Source organism: Lycorma delicatula, chromosome 11, assembly GCF_047948215.1.
Source record: "Lycorma delicatula isolate Av1 chromosome 11, ASM4794821v1, whole genome shotgun sequence".
NCBI classification, from domain to species: Eukaryota; Metazoa; Arthropoda; class Insecta; order Hemiptera; family Fulgoridae; genus Lycorma; species Lycorma delicatula.
Window position 1 is genome coordinate 50,107,513 of NC_134465.1, and position 24,172 is coordinate 50,131,684.

Consider the following 24,172-nt stretch of genomic DNA (forward strand, 5'->3'; position numbering starts at 1 on the left):
GTACAGCGCACAGACCGCTACACTTACAGGTTCGTTTGCGACGAAGATGGCTCAGGACAGAAACACCTTGAAGCGATTTTTCCGATTTTCGAAGTAGATTTTTGGTTAATGTTTTAAGCTTTCCTTAAAACATTGGTAGTGGTTGTTTGCCTTGTATCAATTTTTTAGCCTTTTTCAGAGAAATTCCGTACTAAAATTGTTCAAAGTCCGGAAGTTGAACAGGTACAATAAAATGTTTTATACCACCTTAAACGTTATTTAATATCCTCCACAAAACGACCAATTTCAAATCTGTACGATAATTAGGCGCCTGTCGGTAACACTGATAAACATAATTTTTGTTTCCTAACATGATTTCAATCTGTTTTTTTATGCTGAAAACGATGTGAACTCAGAATCTTTGTATCACTCACCATTTTTAAAAAAATTAAAAATTTAATTAAAGGATTTTTTTCGTTTTTCAACGTATAGTAAGCTCAGTAGCCGTTTGTAGTACAGACATTCAGTCTCATGCTTTAGGGCGACCGGATGGTGTGGTGGCGGAAGAAATGCCTAGCAAACCAATACGCGTTAAAAAAAAAGCCATGACCTAAACAACAAACAAAATATATAGAAAAGTAATATTTATTAAAATAGGTGTAATTTTTGTTTTTTATTGTTCTTACCGTTGGAATTGCCGAATTAGAACAATTTGGATAATGATTATCCATTATAGAGAGGTATGATTATAAAATATTTCACTGTCAAACATGCATTATTTTGTTTTATTGATTTTTTATTCGTGGATATCTAAATATAACTAATTTTTTTATATTCAAAATTTTAAATTGTAAATTAAAATTAAAAATTGCATATATATACATAATATGAAATCATTAATAAAAAAATCAAATTAAAAGCCAAAATTAATAATAAAAATAAAATAGAAATTCATGTAGACTAGCTAGCCAAAGTTGTGAGACTACATGGAATTCGATTTTACTTTTATTATTAATTCTAATTTGATTTTTTTTATTAATGGCTTCATATTTTATATATATGCAATTTTTTTTTTTTTTTTTTTTTTTTTTTTTGTCTTCAGTCATTTGACTCGTTTGATGCAGCTCTCCAAGATTCCCTATCTAGTGCTAGTCGTTTCATTTCAGTATACCCCCTACATCCCTAACAATTTGTTTTACATATTCCAAACGTGGCCTGCCTACACAATTTTTCCCTTCTACCTGTCCTTCCAATATTAAAGCGACTATTCCAGGATGCCTTAGTATGTGGCCTATAAGTTTGTCTCTTCTTTTAACTATATTTTTCAAAATGCATCTTTCTTCATCTATTTGCCGCAATACCTCTTCATTTGTCACTTTATCCACCCATCTGATTTTTAACATTCTCCTATAGCACCGCATTTCAAAAGCTTCTAATCTTTTCTTCTCAGGTACTCCGATCGTCCAAGTTTCACTTTCATATAAAGCGACACTCCAAACATACACTTTCAAAAATCTTTTCCTGACATTTAAATTAATTTTTAATGTAAACAGATTATATTTCTTACTGAAGGCTCGTTTAGCTTGTGCTATTCGGCATTTTATATCGCTCCTGCTTCGTCCATCTTTAGTAATTCTACTTCCCAAATAACAAAATTCGTCTACCTCCATAATCTTTTCTCCTCCTATTTTCACATTCAGCGGTCCATCTTTGTTATTTCTACTACATTTCATTACTTTTGTTTTCTTCTTGTTTATTTTCATGCGATAGTTGTTGCGTGGGACTTCAACTATGCCGTTCATTGTTTCTTCTAAATCCTTTTTACTCTCGGCTAGAATTACTATATCATCAGCAAATCGTAGCATATTTATCTTTTCACCTTGTACTGTTACTCCGAATCTAAATTGTTCTTTAACATCATTAACTGCTAGTTCCATGTAAAGATTAAAAAGTAACGGAGATAGAGAACATCCTTGTTGGACTCCCTTTCTTATTACGGCTTCTTTCTTATGTTCTTCAATTGTTACTGTTGCTGTTTGGTTCCTGTACATGTTAGCAATTGTTCTTCTATCTCTGTATTTGAACCCTAATTTTTTTTAAATGCTGAACATTTTATTCCAGTCTACATTATCGAACGCCTTTTCTAGGTCTATAAACGCCAAGTATGTTGGTTTGTTTTTCTTTAATCTTGCTTCTACTATTAATCTGAGGCCTAAAATTGCTTCCCTTGCCCTATACTTTTCCTGAAACCAAATTGGTCTTCTCCTAACACTTCCTCCACTCTCCTCTCAATTCCTCTGTATAGAATAATAGTTAAGATTTTTGATGCATGACTAGTTAAACTAATTGTTCTGTATTCTTCACATTTATCTGCCCCTGCTTTCTTTGGTATCATGACTATAACAGTTTTTTTGAAGTCTGACGGAAATTCCCCTTTTTCATAAATATTACACACCAGTTTGTATAATCTATCAATCGCTTCCTCACCTGCACTGCGCAGTAATTCTACAGGTATTCCGTCTATTCTAGGAGCCTTTCTGCCATTTAAATCTTTTAATGCTTTCTTAAATGCAATTTAAGAGAGCATTAAAATTAAAATCTTAAATGCAATCTTTTAATGCAATTTTTAATTAACATTTAAAATTTTGAATATATAAAAAAAATTAGTTTTATTTTGATTTCATTGGAAAAGGATCTTTAACAATTATAAATCTCAATTTTAATTTTAATGTATAATTTGCAACGAAAGATTTGAAAAATTATAGGGCAACTGATGATGCGACGTATTCGCGAAAGCGCTCTTGCTTGGATTACGGAATAAGGTAAACTATTTTATTTTATTTTATTAATTCTGTACTTGGGTTGATCGGATTAATATAATCTGTGTGTAGTATTCCCAAAAGAATCGATTTTAGAACAGCAATATTGTTGTTCTAAAATCGATATATATAAATGAGTATTTGTATGTTTGTTTATCCCGTATGCATTCCTATACCATTCATCTGATTGCGATGAAACTTTGGTGAGTTTTTGTGTACACGCTCGCGAAACTTTCTGAATTAGTTTGGACCCGATAGGTAGCGCTGGGGTCGAGATATTTTGACAAATTGTATTTGTTGTCAGATTTGGCTCATATTTAGAATATAGATTAATTGCGTGAAAAGAAATATTTTTTTGTGAAAAATGGGCTCGCTAGGGTAGAGGTATTTGGAAAAATTGCATTTATGGACCAATTTAGCTCATATTCAGAATATATATTAGTTACAGGAAAAGAAAAATTTTTGCAAAAACTATACTTGTTAGGTGGCACCGGTATCGAGATATTTACGAAACAATAAAAGAGATATATTAACAGACTTTCTTCTTCTATATATATCAAAGGTAATGCTCGTATGTGTGTCCGCTAGACTAAAAAAACTACTGGACTGATTTACGCGCGGGAAAAGGGAAAATGAGGAAAAGGTTAAACGGAAAAAACAGGAAAAAGAAAAGGGGAAATAGGGAAAAAGAGATAAAGTGAAAGGATAAAGGATAAGTTCGTAATGTTCATTTTTCTAATGTTTTATCATACTTTCAATTGTGTTAATTTAATCTATATATATAGTCAAATCTAGCAATAGTGAAGCATTGCCGGGTCTGCCAGTTTGCTATACAAATAATTTCTATTATAAAGTGACTGAATCCTATGTTAGCCTGTTGTTTGTTAAAGAACAATGATTTGAATATATATATATTCAAAACGCATAGTGAAAGAATCGTTGTAATAAGGATAAAATCAAAACCTAAACCGACAACGATTGTTAACGTCTATATGCCTACAAGCGCCCATGATGATGATGAGGTAGAGTGTGTATACGAAGAGATTGATGACGCAATTAAACATGTAAAAGGAGATGAAAATTTAATAATAGTTGGAGATTGGAATAAAAGCATTGGAAAAGGCAGGAAGGAAATATAGTGGGTGAATACGGGCTGGGCAAAAGGAATGAAAGAGGGGACCGACTTATAGAGTTTTGCATGAAGTATAATTTAGTAATTGCCAACATCCAATTTAAAAATCATAATACAAGAATATACTCTTGGAAAAAGCCAGGCGATACTGCAAGGTATTAGATAGATTATATCTTGGTTAAGCAAAGATTTAGAAATCAACTCGTTGACTGCAAAACTTACCCTGGAGCAGACATTGATAGCGACCATAATTTGGCGATAATGAAATGTAGATTGGGGTTTAAAAACCTGAAGAAAAGGTGTCAGATGAATCGGTGGAATTTAGAAAAGCTTGAGGAAGAGGAGGTAAAGATGATTTTTGAGGAGGACATCGCAAGAGGTCTAAGTAAAAAAGATAAGGTAGAAAATGTAGAAAAAGAATGGGAGAATGTTAAAAAGGAAATTCTTAAATAAACAGAAGCAAACTTAGGCGGAATAAAGAGAACTAGTAGAAAACCTTGGGTTTCAGACGATATGTTGCAGCTGATGGATAAAATATAAGAATGCTAGTGATGAAGAAAGTAAAAGGAACTATCGGCAATTAAGAAATGCTATAAACAGGAAGTACAAACTGGCGAAAGAAGAGTGGATTAAAGAAAAGTGTTCAGAAGTGGAAAGAGGAATGAACATCGGTAAAATAGACGGAGCATACAGGAAATTTAAGGAAAATTTTGGGGTACATAAATTAAAATCTAATAATGTGTTAAACAAAGATGGTACACCAATATATAATACGAAAGGTAAAGTCGATAGATGGGTGGAATATATTGAAGAGTTATACGGAGGAAATGAATTAGAAAATGGTGTTATAGAGGAAGTTGAGGAGGATGAAATGGGAGAAACAATACTGAGATCTGAATTTAAGAGAGCATTAAAAGATTTAAATGGCAGAAAGGCTCCTGGAATAGACGGAATACCTGCAGAATTACTGTGCAGTGCAGGTGAGGAATCGATTGATAGATTATACAAACTGGTGTGTAATATTTATGAAAAAGGGGAATTTCCATCAGACTTCAAAAAAACTGTTATAGTCATGATACCAAAGAAATCAGGGGCAGATAAATGTGAAGAATACAGAACAATTAGTTTAACTAGTCATGCATCAAAAATCTTAACTAGAATTCTATACAGAAGAATTGATAGGAGAGTGGAAGAAGTGTTAGGAGAAGACCAATTTGGTTTCAGGAAAAGTATAGGGACAAGGGAAGCAATTTTAGGCCTCAGATTAATAGTAGAAGGAAGATTAAAGAAAAACAAACCAACATAATTGGCGTTTATAGACCTAGAAAAGGCATTCGATAACGTAGACTGGAATAAAATGTTCAACATTTAAAAAAAATTAGGGTTCAAATACAGAGATAGAAGAAGAATTGCTAACATGTACAGGAACCAAACAGCAACAGTAACAATTGAAGAACATAAGAAAGAAGCCGTAATAAAAAAGGGAGTCCGACAAGGATGTTCCCTATCAACGTTACTTTTTAATCTTTACATGGAACTAGCAGTTAATGATGTTAAAGAACAATTTAGATTCGGAATAACAGTACAAGGTGAAAAGATAAAGATGCTACGATTTGCTGATGGTATAGCAATTCTAGCCGAAAGTAAAAAGGATTTAGAAGAAACAATGAACGGCATAAATGAAGTCCTACGCAAGAACTATCGCATGAAAATAAACAAGAAGAATACAAAAGTAATGAAATGTAGTAGAAATAACAAAGATGGACCACTGAATGTGAAAATAGGAGGAGAAAAGATTATGGAGGTAGAAGAATTTTGTTATTTGGGAAGTAGAATTACTAAAGATGGACAAAGCAGGAGCGATATAAAATGCCGAATAGCACAGGTGAAACGAGCCTTCAGTAAGAAATATAATTTGTTTACATCAAAAATTAATTTAAATGTCAGGAAAAGATTTTTGAAAGTATATGTTTGGAGTGTCGCTTTATATGGAAGTGAAACTTGGACGATCGGAGTACTTGAGAAGAAAAGATTAGAAGCTTTTGAAATGCGGTGCTATAGGAGAATGTTAAAAATCAGATGGGTGGATAAAGTGACAAATGAAGAGGTATTGCGGCAAATAGATGAAGAAAGATGCATTTTGAAAAATATAGTTAAAAGAAGAGACAGACTTATAGGCCACATACTAAGGCATCCTGGAATAGTCGCTTTAATATTGGAAGGACAGGTAGAAGGGAAAAATTGTGTAGGCAGGCCACATTTGGAATATGTAAAACAAATTATTAGGGATGTAGAGGGTATACTGAAATGAAACGACTAGCACTAGATAGGGAATATTGGAGAGCTGCATCAAACCAGTCAAATGACTGAAGACGAAAAAAAAAATATATTTATATATAATTTATTTTATATAAAATTTTTGTACAATACCACAACTTAAGTGCACATATCACATGGCTATTTGTAACAATATATATATATATATATATATTTTTACAGGCCAGTAAGTAATAATGAAAATAATAACTAAATGAAATTGATGTAAGTCACACTTAATTTATTATTTAAAAGATAGTAAATAATTCTTTGTAAAATCATACAAGACTGATGGTAATTTTTAAAAAATCTGATGTAACTTTATGTATATATAGATTTTATAACACAATAAATTAATAATTGGTTCATTGTTAATTTTTTTTTTACTTTGTACATTAAGTAGAAATAAATAACAACAGATACCGTCGTTTTTTTTACATAATATTCATTGAACCGAGAACATTTAGTTAGTATCGTAAATACGAAACCAAATTTATATAGAATTTAATAAATAAAGAATAAAAATAATGTAGTTGACTCAAAAAATATTTTTATGCCTCGCGGATAAAGGTTAAGTCATACCATTCTACGAAACATTACGTATATAGTGTACGTAACGCTCTTGGTGGTAAATTGCAAAAGTTGTACACATAGATGAACCAACGTAGTATTGTGCTGCACTCTACAATATTATACGCGGTGCTTTCAAGTAAACAACACGGACAGTTCAGTCTACTGGCGGTTTGGTATTAGTTGACATGTGCTTACTGTATGTGTAAGCCGTTTACGATAAGCGAATTCGAAACACCGGTAGATATTTATACGACTTGATCGTAAAAGTGATAATATCATTGTTTATATGGGTTTTTAGTGCGTTTCAATGTATGTGAAAACTGATGATTACAAATTCTCGTGATCAAATATATGTTTTTTGAATAAGTGAATTACACATTACGACCAAATTTGTAAGTAATCAATTTTTTTCTTAACATGTAGGTGTATTACTATTTTATTAATTTCTCGTATATGTTATTTTAATTTTATCGATATTTATTAAATATATTTTTATAAATTATTTTACTTTTTAAATTGCTACGATTAAGAAATAGATTCATATATAATTAGTTATCAATTTTTTGGTTAAATATAACAAAAAAAATCTGATTTGGACATCACGTGATTTCCTTGTACGCCTATTAAATTGTATATATATATACACATTTTTTACTATACTTCATTTAAACTTATTTTATTCGAAAGTGAGATATGATCCTCCAATTCTTTAATAAAGTGGATAATTGCATAGAACAGTGGCCCGAAAATTACCTTAGCATTTTATATTTATATATTAATTTTGTTCATGTCGCTTAAGTAGATATGTGGTATAAGTGAGAACGTGTCGGATATGTAACTATTCACCCATCGGTTCGAATCTTGACTTTATGTGTATATTTTTTTCAACTTTTTTTTTAATTTTTAATATATTGATTTATTAATAATTATTAACCTCTAATTGTAAAAAATTTTGAATTAAAATGAAAAGTACATAAAATGTTTTTTCACTAATAACTTGATTTTTTTTTTTTTTATTGTTATTATTTAATTACTATTTATTGTTAAAATGAAGTCGGATTCGACTTCAATTTAACAATCAGTGTGTCTATTCCTTGTAAGATTCAAATTAAAATTTTGTTTGGCTATAACTCTGGAACCGATGAAAATAAGTACCACTTATGATATATCGTTGAAAAGCTCTCAACGAAGGATTATTGTTGCAGTTAAGAAAAGTCCAAGTGTTTCAAAATTGAAACCCCGCTTTATTTAGAGGTTTGACTATATACACTTTGTTGGCCCAGTCGATTGCGATGAAAAGGGGAGATGTGCAACTAGATGTTACAACAGTCCTAAATACAACATTTCAACATGCTACGGCTAATCGTTTATGAGTTATGCGAGATACATACGTACGTACAGACGTCACGCCGAAACTAGTCATAATGGATTCAAGGATGGTCAAAATGGATATTTCCGTTGAAATACACTTAACCATTATTCAATAAATAGTTAGTTTATTATTTTATTCTTTAAAAAATAATGGATGGTACCTTAAATACAGTTATTATTATAGAGGGTACCCTAGTTCCATCAAATTATGTAATAATTATTTACTTTTATAATTTTATATTGTTTGGTTATATGTCTACTAAGGCTTATGTATTAAGAATATAACTGTAAATGTTTTTTTTTTAACCTGTTTATTTTGTGGAATAAGGATTATTATTATTAAATCTGAAAACCGAAATGTTTCGCGATTAGCCTATAATACTTTCTTTATTTCGTACAAGGAAGTAAAAATTTGACAAAGATAAAATATTTTGTCGTGGTTTTTTTTTAAAAAAAATTCTTTAATCGGTCCTTTTCAATAATTTTTATTTTAAAAAAGTTGCAAAAATAATTTTTATATTTATAAATACTATGTAGTACAAAAAAATTAAATTTAAAAAAAAATATTTTTGTGTAATTAAAGAAAATAAAACCGTCAATAAATTGAAATTTAAATTTTAAATTAAATTTTGTTTTATATGAACTGTTTACTTGTATTTTGAGTTAAATCAACAATGTTTTGGTATATTATTTTATTTAACGAGGGACTATGATATAGAACAGAGTAAGTGACCACCTCTGCGGGTGTTACTTCTTGTCTATCGAATCAGTCTTTTTCGCGTAACGCAATAGAATACATCGGCGTATAAGAAAAGCCTTTGTTATGCTATACGTAGCTATTTAAAAAATAAATTGCCTACTCTTATTAAAATATTTTTAACAATTTATTTAAAGATTAAATTTTTTCTTATGCTATTATATTCGTACTGTTCATTTTAAAATGATATTTAACTAGAAAAAGACGAATAGTACTGCAATATATATATACAAATAATAATATGTGATCGTCGATTAAATTTTGTTTGAACTGTATTTATTTACTTAGATCTTCCTATTTTTCCAAAAAGTTAAGCGAACAATTTATTGAATAAAAAATTGTCATTTACATAGACAATTTAAAGCAATTTTTCATTTTTATTTCCTTCTGTAGCTTTATTGCTCCTGTAATTAAAAGATAAGCCTCTAATAAAAGAAACGAATAAAGAAAGCATCAACCAAAATTTTGGGTTTTTGCAAAATGATAAAATTTCAAGGTCCTTTAGTTTAAAAAAAAAGAAAGATTTAATGTATGTTCATGAGTACTTTCCTGTCACCCGGCTAAAGCCGCGTTCCGGGAAATTCCTACAACTTGGGTCGTTTCTGATGCACACATACCCACAACTTAATTTTTAATATTTATCATTTCATTTAAATATAATTGTTTTTTTTTTCGTTTATCTAATTCAATGATTCTAACTAAAGCGCGCGCGCGAATACCGTATTTAATTTGGGCGGGTATAGCGGTACTACCGGCGACGGTCAGTATTAACTAAACTAATGCAATTTCACAACTTGATTGAACAAATTTTGCTTGTACGGTCGGCGGACTGTTGTAGCCGTGAGGCTTGACGCACTAGGTACCGAGTCGACCGGGAGATCGAATTCAAGAGCCAGCCAGACCGTGTTACGTTTTTACACGTTAAATGTTATTCACTTGTTTAATTCTATCGCTCACCTGTGACGTCAAAACATAGTAGACCACTACAACAGCATCTTTTGGGGTGCGATTTTGCAAAAGTTTTTTTTTTAATCGTTAACCGATGCGTCTAAGAAAAATAAGACCTTAATTAGGCGAAATCTCGAGATACTGAGGGTGACCTTGCTCTACAGCCTCATCCCCTTGACCTTTAAGTTGAAAATTTATTGGAATCAATGTCCCATATATAGAAGTAATCTGACCAAGTTTGGTCGAAATCGGTCCAGTAGTTTGGAGATATAAAGTGTTTAAAGGCCAACACTGAACACACAAACGCGCGTGTATGTATGAACATTAACATCCGGAATATTTCCATCCGGTTTTTTGGGTTTCTTTGGTGTCAAAACGTCAAGATTCAGTTAAAATTGGATATGCCAAAATTGGACCGATACAATACTTTTCCTTCTAGAGCTATAGCGTTATCTAGACGGGTAAGTAAAATTCAACTCGTATTTGAAATAAAATTCTGTCAAGGTTTAGAGTCGGGCAAGTTATGTTACAATTTGCTGGCTATTTTTTTATTCCATACGTGGTACTAGATTATTATAAAATTATATTAATCTGATTTTTTTTAATTGAAATTAACTATTTTTACATGAAAATTTAAGAAAATTAGCTGGAAAGATTAGGATAAAAAAATTCCGCTTAACTTGTTTACTAATTTGTTTATCTCATTTACATAAATTTCTTTTATTTTTATTTCAAGATCTAAATTTTCTTGATGAAAATTTTACAAGCATTTTTTATTTATCATAAGGGCATCATGTGTTTCCAAGACTCCTCAAATCTATATATATAAAAATGAATGTTTGTCTGTCTGTATGTCTCTTATGCCTTCCTAAACCGTTCATCCGATAGCGATGAAACTTCGGTAAGTTGTTGTGGGCACTCCCGCGAAGGTTTCTGAATTAGTTTGGACCCGCCAGGTGGCGTTGTGGTCGAGATACTTTGAAACAATTGCATTTATGGTCCGATTTGCTCATATTCAGAATATGTGTTACTTACATGGAAAGAAATACCTCTACAAAAAATGAACCCGCTAGATGGCGCTGGGGTTGAGATATTTGGAGAAAATTGCATTTATGGTCGGATTTGGGTCATATTTAGAATATATATTAGTTACGTGAAAAGAAATATTTTTACAAAAAATGGACCAGCTAGGTGGCGCTGGAGTTGAGATATTTGGAAAAATTGTATTTGTGGACTGATCTAGCTCGTATTCAGAATACATATTAGTTATGCGAAAAGAGAAATTTTTGCAAATCTATACCCGCTAGGTGGCGTCGGTGTCAAGATATTTACGAAAAAAAGAAATAAATATACAGACTTTCTTCTTCTATAGATATAAAAGGCAATGTTCGTATAGCCTAAAAAACGATTTACGCTACTGGTCCGATTTAAAAGGAAAGAGGGGAAATAGGGAAAATAAAAAAGAACAGGAAAATAGGGAAAAAGAGAAGAATGGAAAAGGGAAATGATAAAAAGAGAAAAAAGTTGAAAGGGAAGAAGGGAAATAGGGAAAAAGAGATAAAGTGAAAGTTTAAATTTTATGAAGTTCCGTAATGTTTTACCAAACTTTCAATTGTATTCATTTAATATATATATATATATATATATATTCACTCAAATCTAGCAATAGCGAAGCATTGCCGGGTCTTCTAGTTTGAAATAAAAATACGTTAAAAAATAAAAACGATGAAATTCTGGAAATTTACACAGTTATTTATTTTATTCTCCTTATACGAAACATATAATACGTGTAATAATTATCTGATTAATGGATAGTCTGAAAACGAGGGAATTATTTAAATTATAAATAGTCTAGTTTATTAACTATGCAAACTGCTGCTTGGTAACAAAAAAAAAAAAAAAATTGATTTAAAAAGTATGTACGAGGGCAAGTCAAAAAGTAAAGTTAAATTAAAAAAATCAGTATATTTATTTGTACTTACACGAATGATACATGCATTATTTTTCAAGTAATCCCTTCCTACTTTTATGCACTTAGTCAAACTTTTAACGAGCTTTTGAATTCCTTCCTGTAAGAAAGTTTTCGGTCTGGTGTGCAGAAAATGTTTCAACACTTCTATGGCGTCTTCATCAGATCGATAACGATTTCCTCGTAACTCTTCTTTTAATGGGCTAAAAGATGAAAATCGCTTGGAGCCAAATCCGAACTGTATGGAGGGTGATCCAACAGCTCAACACCGAAATCTTGAAGGCAAAGAACTGCTTTTTTTGACCGTATAAGGTCGAGCATTATACTGAAACAAAATCACACCTTTAGAAAGTTTACCACGTCTTTTGGTTTTGCTTTTTTTGCTTCAGTAAACACAGTAGCTCACAGTAGTCATTGTTTACTGATTGACCTTTAGATGTGAAGTAAACCAAAAGTGAAATTTCCATTTCCCAGAATATCGTCATCACCTTTTCTGCAAACATCTGAGTTTTAAACTTTTTTGGAGATAGGAGAAGAAGAATATTTCCAAACTAAATTTTATCGCTTACTCTCGGGTTTAAAGTGATGGACTCATCTTATCAACGGTTATTATTCGCTTAATAAATGACTCTCCTTTATCATCGTAACGTTTCAAAAGCTTGTGGGAAATTTTCAAACGATTTTCTTTGTGGATGCTGGTCAATTGACGTAGAAGCCAGCGAGCACAGACTTTTCGAAAGTTTAAAGAATCATGGATGATTGAAAATGCTGAACATGGCTTATATTCAACACACTTGCAATGTCATCATCCCAACCCCCGTAGGGGAAGATACCCGTACCCGCCTTGCGACGCTTCCGGTCGCCATATCCCTTCCCCCCGTTACTAGCCGTGATGGGCTTTAACGGAGGTCGTCTTTTGATCCTGTAACCTTTTACATCTCACAGTAATAAGCCAGGCCTCGTTGGGATACCACCAATATAATGCCTCTGTAGACATTTACATCGGTGAATTATGACTCAGCCTTCGCCTTCGCTGTAGGTTTCTTTCGGACATCTTGACTGTCCTACTTCGTTGCCCTCTGAAATAGCTAACTGAATTCGCGGAAGCATGAACCCCGCACCTAGTTAGTTCTACATTTAACTGAGTTATTGTGAGTAAATGTCTCATAATATTCTAAACAAATTCAATAAACATACCACAAGAAATGTTGTTTGCAACAACGGAATTTATTCCTAGTTCCCTTAGTGAATTCAACTTTATGGTTCGAACCACTGATTTGATTATAACTACGGACTCCGGTCTGGTCTTCAGGGAGAGGAGGACAGACGTTCTACTCCCACTCAGCTTCATCGCAGAGTCCCGCGTGACATTCACCACAATAAACCGTCGTCGAGATGCCGCTACACCTCACGGCTGCACGGATAACCATACCCTTGGCAATGCAATCGTCGTTCCTTGCAATGTCATCAACTGTAATTCGTCGATTACCGTGAATCATTTGTTTAACCGCTCAATATTGTCGTTAGTATTTGAAGTAGAAGGCCTACCTTCCCGCTGTTCATCAGGGAGAAATCCTACCATTTTTATAGCAATCAATCAGTCTTGCTTCCACTCAAACAGTTCTCTCCATATTGTTGATGTGTTCGACGAATCTCGTTCACCCCTTCTGAACGGAGAAAACGTATCACTGCTCGCATTTCTTCCTTGGTGCCATCAACAAAGGAGCACTCATTTTAAACCGACTTTTAAACACAATCACAAATAGCTAATTGTGAAACAATACTTTCAATGAACAACTGAGAGGTTATGAGTTATAGCAGAACAATCATTGCTGCCATACATATGATTGGAATGAAATCAAAATTTCCCTTTACTTTTTGATTTAACCTCGTAATTTAAAAATTAAAAATAGGGTATTTAAATTTTTTTTTTGCTCCCATCCCTTATGGAGGTTTTTGAATAAGGCATCATAAGAAAGGAGCTTAGCTACCTAAGTGGGATTAAATTATGCAAAAAAAATGTATATATATATATATATATATATATATATAAAATTTGAGTAACATTTTGAGGTACAGAAATTACAAGGGTCTTTATTTCCTTGCCTCCTTTACTGGGTGCGATTAAAATGAAATCACCAAATGCCCCATATATAGAAATCATCGTACCAGATTTAATGCAAATCGATCCATCCACTCTAAAGATATCATTAAAAAAAACTGGCCTAAATATATATATGTGTGTGTGTGTACGAACGAACATACATACTTTCTTGATTTTTGTTTTTTTTTCTTTAGACGGGTGGGTGGGTCATGAAACATGAAACTGTACAAAACACCCAGACATGCTCAATTTTTTTGCTGAATTACCAAATTTTTGATGAAGATATTGTGTAATTTATGAGGAACGTAACTCGGGTGAAAGGCATTTATGACGAATAATTTCAGTAATAACGAATTTATTAGGTCCTAAATAAGGTATATTCTAAATATGATCAAAGTTGGAGGTAAGTCCATCATAATTGTATATAATTACCTTAAATTAAATTGCGCTATTTTAACTTAAAACATATTAATAAATAAAACCATCTGTAAATGTAATTGTTAAGAAATATAATGGAATTTAAAATAATACTTCGTAATTGATTACACGATAAGTGTTTATAATTATCGTCATCTGGAATATTCTGTGAAGATCGTTGTGTGTGTGTGTGTGTGTGCGCGCGCGCGCGCGTATTAATTTTTGTGTTTCTGAGTGAAGACAAAAGAACGACATGTAATACTTTATGAATAGAAAGAAACAAAAGTATTAAATAACAAATCGATGATGACAAATTTCTGAGTAATTCGGAACACGTAATTGCATTCTTGTTTATATATATATATATATATGTATAATTGTAATGCAATATTAATGTGGTTTTGTGGTAAAATTAAATTATTAATATATCTATTCTAATTAGAATTATTATTATTATTGGTTATAAAACATTAATTTTTTTAATTTTATGAGTTTGGAAATATTTAAACGTAATAAGAAAGAAATTTGATATAAAAAGCTACATTAATTATTTTATTATTTATTAAAAAAAAGTGCTGCACTTCTCTTATATTTAATAATAACTAATGATGCGTTTTATTATTTAGTAAAAATTAATTATATTACTAATACTTTGATTAGCATATTATATAAAATATAATACGAAATCTGATTTTATTAGTTAATATCACTATAGTTATTTATAAAGTTATATAAATTCCTATTAAAGAGTTATATTAAATATTAGCTGCCGACCTCCACGGCTGAGTAGATAGACACACACACTCCCCCTCTCTTACCCACAACCTCTCACTCTCTCTCTCTCTCTATATATATATATATATAAAAAGAGTCAACATGTTATATCTGAGATAGTATTTATATATGTATACTAACAAGTCAGTCTAGCTAGAAACTGGACCCTCAGGCCCCACGTCGGCCCAGGCAAACCCCGAACCCAACTCAGAGGCTTCTCGGGGCCTACCCCAGAACCGCAGAGCTCGCTTCGCTCGCCATTCCCGTGTTGTAAGGGAACGGCGCCTTATACACGAGCAGAGCTCGTTTCGGCATTCCCGTCTACCGAGAGGGCTCCGCCCCCTGGACCCTTGCACTGTTCGTTATCCTCTCATGATTATGAGAATAATACTGATAAATAAAAAATAAGTATTCAGGATTTATAGAAACCTGAAAAATAAACTAAGTTACAAAAGACAGGACAATGGTGGCTATGGTAAGTAAAGAAGACACACCTTTGAAGACGAAAAATTCACAACTTATTTATTTGGCATGGAGGCAGAAATATAATAATGCAGTAAAAGGATTAATCTTTTTTTTCCTTAATGAATATCTTTAATTTACAACTTCTCCTTCTTGCGGGTGAAGAAATAATGAATACTTTTAATATTTTCACTTTCTAAAGAGCTAGGGCCTTGGTCGATGTCGTAAAACCTTTCCTTGCAGGATACATTCGTGTTATCGAATGTATCCTGCAAATTTGAAAGTAATAGGTCGGTTGGTTCTCGTGTGATGCGGTAACAAACAAAGAGACAAACTTTATATATATATATATATATATATATATATATATATATATGTGTGTGTGTGTTTTCGAATAACCATGATCTGTTTGATAGACAGTGTACCTGATACATGCAAAAGTTAGCCTTCAACTTACTAACAAATACCCCGTTTGAATTTTGAAGATCAGACGATTCTTTTCGGAGATAAGAGCATCCCATTGCCTCTCCCAAAACAGCTTCCCAGGGGCACCCCGTTTGTTACTAGTTTATGTTGATGATCAGTCTAGCCTCCCAAAAGATGCTCGTATATCTCACCACTCTAGTCCCTCACGTAGTTATCGCGGAAAGCCCATTATTATTAAACAGAATTTATTTTTAATATTATTTTATTTTATTCAACGTAAATTTAATTGTATTATTTTTTTTAATATTCATTCTTTTGATTCGACTCATTCAGTTGAAACCCAGCTCACACAGTGATAGACAATCACAGTTCACAGTTCATTAAAGATTGTTCTTCAACCTGCAAATAACCACTACAACACATATATGGGACATTCTTTTACAAACCGAACACCTTTCTGACCGACATATTTTTGATTTAGCTAAAACGTTTTTTACATGTTCTATACGACAAAAAATTAATCTAGCGCGGTTCGTCACATCGGCGCGCGGGTCACAGCGCATGCTACTGAATCGCACGAGGAGTACTGACAGAGCGGAAACGGCCAATACGCAACTGATTCGAAGAACGCGCTAGATTAATTAATTTTTTTCATATAGTAATAATTATTTCCCCATCGATAAAAAAAGTGTTTTCGAAAGGAAATTTGACAGAGAACACGATAGAAATATTAAAAACTTGATACGTGGGGGGGGGGGGCAATTGTTAAAAATCGATTTAAACATTTTAATTGTTTATAACAATTTCAATTTGTAAATAATTTTTTTTTCAAGTACTTTTTATTAAAGCTCGTTCTTTTACCTTTAAAATGAAATCTGTAGCTCAAATAGAACCAGAGTTATGAATTTTTAAAAAAATATACTACAATCCAAAAATCACCAAATTCTTAAATTTTCAATCCTTTCTAATTTCCAAAAAAATGAAAAGAAATAAAATCCTCGAATAGGTATATCTTTTTTTGTTGTATAGAACACGTAAAAAACGTTTTAGCTAAATCAAAAATGTGTCGGTCAATTTTCGACCAAATCTGTACGGTTTGTAAAAGAATGTAGAGATAAAATATATCTAAAAACCCTTCAGTTATGCCAAGAAACATGGGTAAAAATTTGGTTGCGATTGATCGAGTGGTTTATTTTTATTCCGAACAAACAAAAATCCTCTTCGTCTTTATATATATAAAAATATCAGTGCTTTTACACCTTCTTAAAAGTTACATCTTTGAATGAGTCATCAACTCTTTGTGGAATCGTTTATAAAAGTGATTATCCTTCTGAAAAAGTGTGATTCGCAGTATTTAAAAAAATAAAAATAAGTCGTAATTTACGTCCTTAAAATAATTAGTAAAATAATTTTAAAATTATTATTTTAATTTTTATAATATCCTTCAGTAATAAACCTGAAAAAAATGTAGGTTTCCTTGAATTGATAAAAGGAAATATAAAGAAACTGAAAAATTATTAATATTTTTTTATTTTTTAGTATGATGGGCGCCGTAGTTTCGAAATATATTCACAAAGAATGTTATATATAACTTTAATTATAATCATATGTTTTTTTAAAAATAATCGCATACAAACACATTAATTTTAATTTTTTTAATTTTTCATACCTGTTAAAATACAGTAAAACCAGTTTTAAGCGGTTGTTCTTGGTTAGTGTTAAAAAAAATATTAATAATGTTTGTTTAAGATTAAACCACAAATTGTTTTGTTTTAATAGTTTTGGAATTGATAAAAAATTTTATTTTTACTTTTTAAGTTAATATGAATAAAAGTATAGTTAATTATTTACAATTTACGAGTTTTTGATTAAGTTTCTTTTAGTGGTTTTGTGAAAGTATTAACATTTTAATTATTAATGATAACTATAGCATGTTTCTTGCTCATAAATAGGTTGATTTATTAGATGACAAATTTTCTTAGGATGATTCTTTTGCAAAAAAAATCAAACCGCACTGATTTCCTTCGAAGCATAAAACTAAAAGATTTAAAATTAGTTTTTATATTGAGTACAAATATAGTTGTTTAGAATGTAATAATTTTTAAATAGGACAGACAGGATGTATATTTTCTCGACGATATTATAAAAATACTCTATAATAATACTTCATCAGAGAGTCTACTTTTATAAATCTCTTATTAAAACTAGTTAGCTGTACAACTTCAAAAGAACTAAATGAAATTCTTACTAATAAACAAATAAAGGATGAAAACTTGGTAAATATGGGAGATTAAATTTTCTTGGAATGGCACCGTTGGTATTTTATATAAACTTTAATAAAAGTTCAACTTACCAAAAATAGTGAATGTTAAATTATTCTAGCGCTTTCGGATTTATTTGTCCATCATCAGGAATAATCGATTAACTATAAAATTTAAAGTTGTGCATTTAAATAGTAGAATAGAAATTAATATGAAATATAATAAATTATTAAAATTTATGTATTCATGATAGTTGATTATCAAGTATTAAAAATAATTAAAGTCATACATTAAATGAAAACGTCTTCTCCGAGAGAGATTCTCAACTCTCATAACAGTTGAGAATCTCTTTTGAACTGTTATGAGTATACAACTGTTACGAATAAACAAATGTTAATAATTTATTTTATTTCATGTTAATTTCTATTCTACTATTTAAATGCACAACTGTAAATTTTATAACTAATCGATTATTCCTGATGATGGACAAATAAATCCGAAAGCGCTAGAATAATTTAAAATTCACTAATTGGTAATTTGAACCTTTATAATTTATATAGTAAATATGAGAAAATCAAAATGATGTATACGGAGGTCGGTTTTAAAATTTTTACAAACGACCAGTAGATGGCGCTATTGAGATGTGACATTACTCTTGTAAAATTTACTTTTATTTATTGTTACAACACCTCAGAAATCGGCTGTGTAGTTTGTTTGCAATGAGCGTTTAAAAAAACAGTTTTGTGAAAAAATGGAAATTTCATATAAAGGTTTTCACTAGATGATTTTTTACGATTTTAGTAAAGGCCTAACACAACAACAATGCCTCGAATCACTTCATTCAACCTTTGGTATTGAATCATCAGGAAAGATTTTACAATCGGTTTGCAAAATTTCGTCGTGGTTGTGCTTTCATCAGCGATGAATTTCTTGAAGGTGGACCTAAATCGGTTGTTCGGAAGTTTAACCTAGGAGTTAAAATACGAAATATCTTGGGAAAGGCTCTTCCAATCGATTTAGCGGTGAAAGTTCGGGTGGCCATGTGGAAGTTGCGAAGAGGCAGGGAGGCCGAGGTATTTGGGATGCGTTCGAGCAGGACCTGTACCGAAGCGGAACGGTGATCACAATGAACCGGTTCTAAATTTCGTTAAGTTACCCATCTCCCGCATGAGGAGGAGGCTTTACAACCTCGCGACGGATGCATGGCAGCAAGAATGGCACACCACGACTAAGGAAAGATCCTTGTATAGATTTATACAGGACTTGGGGGGGATGGTATGCCTCCTTCGTTTTTAAGGGCAACGGGTGACCAGGTGCTCACCAATCACGCGAAGTTGAACCAATATTTGTTACGGTTCCGCCTAGCAGCTGATAAGCTGTGCGTCTGCGGGGAGGTCCAGTCGAACGAACATATGATGTTCGACTGCCCAGCTCTTATGGGGGGGGGGGGGCAGAACTCAGGCCATCCTGGAACTTAGAGGTCAAGGGGAAAATTGGCCACTCATAACCGGCGAGTCAATGTTCCTTGATGCCGTTGCTTTGTTCAACTGGCATCAGTAGTTTATTTAAGGGAAAGACTCCTACCTCGCTGTTGTGGGAAGCTACCCGAGAGTTATGGCTGGCCATCAGCCAATTAAAGCTTCAAGCGCTTTAATATTAGTGGATAGGTACTTGCTGGCATTCAGCGACCTAGGCGTGGCAGTGAATTTCTATCTTGACGAGATAAATTTAATTTATTGAATGTCATATATATTTTAGTAGTTGAGGGGAAGCGTCTACCCATTTTATAAAATATAACAAATGAGCAGTGGGACACAAAGCAAGCGGTGTGTGGAACCACGCTTAGTTCGCTCACACAATTAGATTAGATCTAGGAGCTAGTTAGAACAATGGTCGCTAAACTAATTTGAGGCTCAGCAGCCGTTTTTGGCACAGACATTCGGTCTTATGCTTTAGGGCGACCGAATGGGGTGGCGGCGGGAGAAGTGCCATGCAAATCAATAGGAAGAGATAACGCCCGGCTTGTTGGCTACAATTTGGAATAAAATCGACGTCAAATGGGATGTATGTCACATTATATGTAGAACCAAAGTGAATTTTGGGTGAAAAACTTGATATGTTTTTCTATGAAATGAGACCTCAACCAAATCGAAGTTTTATATGAAGTTGTGAAATCCTTTTTGAATCAACCGATATTTACATTTTTATTGTCAGCTTTGTATTTACATCATGAATTTATATTTTATTTATCTTAACAGTTAATAATGATAATTGTTTTTAATTTTTCTAAATTTGATAGCTAATTATCATGAAATTTTTATAATTATTTTTATTTTTGCGTTAATTGGAAGGAATCTTTATAAAATGAAATTATCTTATTAGAGAGATGATTAATTTTAAAAACTGAAATATATATTTATTTAAAATTAATTAATTGTCTGTTATTTTTTATTTATAATCATTTTAATTTTAATCATAATTCGATAAATTATTATCTTTTTTATAAATCGATGTTTCGAGATAGGTAAGTAGAAAATACATTAAAATCAATTAATGATTACCAAAAATTATTTGATTGTACGAATATTACTTGTCTTTAAAGTTGAGTAAAACAATCTATTAGCAAATAATCAATTTACAAATAATATTTGTTAAATTGCTTTTATTAAAAAAGATAAGTCATATTTTCGATATTAAAAAAAAACGTTTAAAATTATGAAATAAATAGATTTAAATGTATATGACCTTTGGTAGAATAATATTATATCTGTCTTTCATGATGAAGATTCTGGGCTCGAATCTCAATCAGGTTGGCATTTTTTCATTTTCTATAAAACTTTATTGCTTGTAAAAAAACCGGCAAAGCTCTCATATAGATGGTAGACTACTACTTAAAAAGAAAATTAAGCGAACAGTAAGGTATGTAAGATGCCAGTAAAGAATCATATAAATAATTATTCTACTCTTTGAATAAATTTCTGAGATGCAGGATCAGTGGTGACCCCCCTCTTTGACAATCGCAACGAAAATTAAACGCCTCCAATATTAGAACTAATCGTATAAAATGTGATAAAAATCTAGTTGAAAATATATCGTGCTAATTAATATAAGTAACGAAAAAAGTTAGATTTTTCCCTCACCCTCCTAGGCCTTTGTTCTGGAGGTTCCGGGTTCGAATCCCGGTCAGGCGTAGAATTTTACATAGTCACAAAATTTAATTTCTATATTTCCAATACATGCTTCTCTTTAAGCTTCTGTGGTGAATTAATTCATCGAGAAAAAAAATTACTCAAATAAAGTGACATATATTTTTGTAATAGAATTAAAACAAGCCTTCGAGTTTAGACAAGATAATAAAGAAAAAAGTTTTTTTTGCCTCCTTCCCTTTATAAAATTTGAATAAAATCAAGCACCATGAGAAAGTACCTTAACTACCTAAGAGAAATTAAATTATGTGACAACATAGCTTGAGGTCTGTATCTCTCTGGTTCTTTGATCGACTGTGACAGAATTAATCACAAAAGAAAATAAACCAATATGTAGTGGCGGCTCGTAGATAAAATTAGTGAAGGTCCTGATCCAGAAAATTTTCTTATGGGCCTTTTCAAGGGCGTGGTTAAAGTTTTCTGTGAATTCAAAGAACCGAAAAAAAATGAATCAAATAGAATAGCTAGAAGCAGGATAATAATCTAATTCTACACTTTATCACATTCAAGAATACGGTACACGGTTTAACCAAAAAAAAAATAAAATATCAATACAGATAATATTTTTTAGTATTATTAGGTAATAACTTAATAAAATGTCCGCTTAAAAATACTATAGTCCAACGATGCTTAATTTAAATTTCTATGTTCACAGAAACAAATACATAATTTAGTTTTATTAATTACCTTCTCTTTCGCTCTTCCAGCGTGTTTTCAGACAGAGAAATCAAAAAGCCCTTGCTTTCTGTCATCTTTTGATTACTACTGAAAAAACAACTAAACCGCTTTCATATTCCTTCCACCAACTAAACTAGAAACGGGAACGAACAAGGAAGGTTCCGTATATACACGGAGTAAAAAACAAAACTACCTTCACCAGCACGCCAGGGTCGGCCCTGCGGAAGCTACAGTGCTCTCTCTCTCCTTTGCAGCCTTACGTGCAGCTTCCTATGTGCACACGAGCTTAACAGCCAAACACCACACGCCGCTGGAACTGTGAAGCGCACAGCTCCGTACAAAGATCTTTTTCATAAATTGGGGTATGAATACATTATCCTTAAGGATTATATATTGTACAAGTGCAAAGAAAAAAGAACTTATTATATTAAATGTTACCGATAATTTCAAGTGGAAATGGGGGGTGCTGCAGTTCCAAAGTGTCTATACGCGAGCCGCCACTGCCAATATGTTATTTGATTTTCACATAAAAAATTATTTAAAAAAACCACAACAGATGTTACGGTACACAATATCTTCTTCAGATGTTATGTACAAAATGCTAAAGCTAAAAGTATATTACAACGAAAAAGGGGAAAAAAGAGATTAAATATCCCAATTTCTCTTTTTCGTTGTAATATACGTTTAGCTTTAGCATTTTGTTTGTAACATCTGAAGAAGATATTGTGTACCGAAACAGCTGTTGTAGTTTTTTTAAATAATTTTTTTGTGAATCAACTAACATATTTGATTATTTTGTTTTTTTATGATAGATTTTCATCAAGTAACGGTTTCATCCACCGATTATTTACAAAATTAATTGGCATAAATGCTCATATACAGAAATAACTTAACAGAATTCATCCAAATCGATCCATCCATTCTGCAGATATTATTAAAAAATATAGGTTAATATAAAAATGTATACATATTTTTTTTTTTGTCTTAAGGCATTTGACTGGTTTGATGCAGCTCTCCAAGATTCCCTATCTAGCGCTAGTCGTTTCATTTCGTTATACCTCCTACATCTCTAACAATTTGTTTTACATATTCCAAACGTAGCCTGCCTACACAATTTTTTCCTTCTACCTGTCCCTCCAATATTAAAGCGACTATTCCAGGATGCCTTAATATGTGGGCTATAAGTCTGTCTCTTCTTTTAACTATATTTTTCCAAATGCTTCTTTCTTCATCTATTTGCCGTAATACCTCTTCATTTGTCACTTTATCCACCCATCTGATTTTTAACATTCTCCTATAGCACCACATTTCAAAAGCTTCTAATCTTTTCTTTTCAGATACTCCGATCGTCCAAGATTCACTTCCATATAAAGCGACATTCCAAACATAAACTTTCAAAAATCTTTTCCTGACAATTAATTTTTGATGTAAACAAATTATATTTCTGATTGAAGGCTCGTTTTGCCTGTGCTATTCGGCATTTTATATCGCTCCTGCTTTGTCCATCTTTAGTAATTCTACTTCCCAAATAACAAAATTCTTCTACCTCCATAATCTTTTCTCCTCCTACTTTCACATTCAGTGGTCCATCTTTGTTATTTCTACTACATTTCATTACTTTTGTTTTCTTCTTGTTTATTTTCATGCGATAGTTCTTGCGTAGGACTTCATTTATGCCGTTCATTATTTCTTCTAAATCCTTTTTACTTTCGGCTAGAATTGCTATATCATCAGCAAATCGTAGCATCTTTATCTTTTCACCTTGTACTGTTACTCCAAATCTAAATTGTTCTTTAACATCATTAACTGCTAGTTCCATGTAAAGATTAAAAAGTAACGTTGATAGGGAACATCCTTGTCGGACTCCCTTTCTTATTACGGCTTCTTTCTTATGTTCTTCAATTGTTATTGTTGCTGTTTGGTTCCTGTACATGTTAGCAATTCTTCTTCTATCTCTGTATTTGAACCCTAATTTTTTTT

The 24,172-nt window shown here is 31.9% G+C and overlaps 1 protein-coding gene across 1 annotated transcript in view; it reads left to right on the forward strand.

The window, feature by feature from the left end:
* The first annotated feature begins 6,999 nt into the window (after positions 1-6,999).
* The window catches only part of insc (spindle orientation adaptor protein inscuteable), a 253,116-nt gene continuing 235,943 nt past the window's right edge, over positions 7,000-24,172 (forward strand). Inside the window, exon 1 of the mRNA XM_075378868.1 lies at positions 7,000-7,211. The gene's annotated coding sequence lies outside the window, so the exon portion shown is untranslated. The remainder of the gene's footprint in view (positions 7,212-24,172) is intronic.